Below are 2,565 nucleotides of genomic sequence, written 5' to 3'. Positions count from 1 at the left end.
TGACATTATGTCACAGGTTATGTCAGGTTAAAATCGCTTCGATTTATTTGTATATAAAATCTATTTCGTATCGGCCGGCTTTCTTTTTCGAAACCGTACGAGAGGCACGCTCGCGCAATCTATAACAATCGTTTATATTTTCCGGCCTCGGTTAACGGTCGAGAATTACTTAACGATCACGCGACCGCAATTGTAATTTATCGACGGTTCGATCGGCCGGCCAACGTGTGCGAATGACAAAAGCGCGGGTGCCGCACGCCGATCTTTGTATCGGAGAATTTGCCGAAATCGAACGTCCTTAGAGATATCGTATACGGCAGCGTCGTTCCACTTTCCAAATCGATCCCGACGCGAATCCAACGTGTCTCTCCGCGTATCCACGGATTTGCCGCGTCTCCGATCCATGGAACGGTCTCGGTGGAATCCAAGCGATTTCAGAGTACGTTTTTAAAGAGCAACAAGCAGCACCGTAGAAATTGCGTAAACGGGTCAAGGTGACCCCGATAAATCGTGATTGATTTTTAATCGATCAACTATGTCTCCTACATCTTTTCCTAGTTGCGCCAGAAACGCGCCTGTCACGCAGATAAATGGTTTCATATTCAACAAGGATCTCCGCCGACGATTCCGCGACGTTCGCTAAATCAATTTGTTGAATGTTTTACGCAATGGGGATTTGGACCGTCTCTTCCGTGTTCCTCGAATTCCTTTATTGATTCTTTAGCCGAGAATATCGGGTTTTCATCCTTGAAATTGTCAGCTTGGAACACGTACGCATATCTTCTTCCTTCGTCTATAGTTACGAATTCGCTGGTACAATGAATTGATTGACGACGCTTCGCGGAGTCAAAGCTGTTTCTATTTTTAAGGCATTGTATGCCGAATACCCGACACCGCGTTCTTCGTATATCGGGGGTTAAAGAAGCGTGCAACTGTGCTCCCAAGACCCGGCACTTTCTGGAAAAAAATGAACTTCGATGAGAAAATATTAGCCCTTTGCAGTCGAGGGCCTCGAATTCGAGAGCTGTTATTTTAAATGTAAATGTTAGATAGAACCGAGAGCGATCCGCTTGTATCGCGAAATATCGGTAAAGCTGTCGCGGTCTTATTGTTGTCAGAGTTTGGAACACGGGGGGGGGCACGCGGCCAGCCGCTTCCGTGTACACAGGCGTTGAGCAGGCCCGGTATCGGTCCGGCCGATCGCGAAAACATCCGTACATTTGCAACCGACAAAGATCATCGTAACTCTTTCGGGGAAGCGCCTAAGCATCCGGCAACGATTACGTCAACCGGAACGGATTCCACACCTCTCGATCTCGGATGGCCGGCCGATCGTTACGACGACGAGGAGGGGGGGCAGCAGCGATTTTTCCACTTCCTTTTTCGGTGCACCACGATGCTCGCTTCCGGCTCGAGCACTCCCATTCATACCGACACGATTTTCCGATACGGTGCCCGTACACGCAATTTCCATGGAGGTCGTCATTTTTTCGTGCGTCGCACCGCGATCTGCACAGTGATTCGATCATATGGCCGCTTCGAACAAAAATCATAACCTCTAAAACAATCCAGTGCATGTAACGAACAGATAGCACACAGATATTTCAAGGCAACAGGTTAATAAATAATAGTAATAGAAATCTCTTCTCTGTTGTAATAGAAATAATTGTATCTTAATTTAATTATGTAATTCGTTTTCCATTCTTCTAATCATTGCGCGGTGAGCATAGCGATCTGGAACGGAGAATGCAATGACAAATTGTTAGAAATTTTTAAACCATTACGGAACCAAGATTGCGTAATTGTTCAAATTGTTTTATATGAACGCCGATGCGATTGTTATTTAAACCCCCTGGCCGTGCAAGCACGTTTTCAGCCGTGCGAAACGAGATCCAACCGTATCGCTGGAACCTTCGGAAGACCACAATTTTGTTCGCTCCTTTCCGCTTCGACGATTGGGCTCTGCTTTTATTGTTACGTGCCAGGGCCGAGCGAGCTGCGCGCGTGCGGCCCGGCGGTGTTTACGAGGAAAAACAGTGGTCGGCGATTTAGTGGGTGTGCAGACGCGAAATTAGGTACGATTAATCTCGAATTAGCTGCCACGCGTAAAGCTGTTCGGAATTTCGCAGCGCCCGTGTACAGGTTGTTCCAAAAATGATCGGCGATACAGAGAAGAGGGATACTCGAGCTCGCTTTCGGTAACTTTCGGAAAACCGCTCCGAGCGCAAAGGGTTGATATTCACTTTCGGCAATCGTGCCAGGCCTCGTCTAAACAGAATGATATTATTCTGTTAAACAATTTCTACTAAATAATTTCTTCTTATTTCAACTAAACATATTCTACTAAATAATTTTTACTAATTTCTACTAAACAATTTCTTCTTATTTCTACTAAACATATTCTACTAAATAATTTCTATGAATTTCTACTATATAATATCCTCTTATTTCTATTAAACAATTTTCAACATTTTCTACCAAATAAGTGGGCACTCCAATACTTATTTGGGGGGTTGTAAATCTAACACGAAGTTCCGCGCAACAATTTTCGAACAGTACACGATC

Source organism: Augochlora pura, chromosome 7 (assembly GCF_028453695.1).
Source record: "Augochlora pura isolate Apur16 chromosome 7, APUR_v2.2.1, whole genome shotgun sequence".
Classification (NCBI taxonomy): domain Eukaryota; kingdom Metazoa; phylum Arthropoda; class Insecta; order Hymenoptera; family Halictidae; genus Augochlora; species Augochlora pura.
This window is presented reverse-complemented; position numbering follows the sequence as displayed.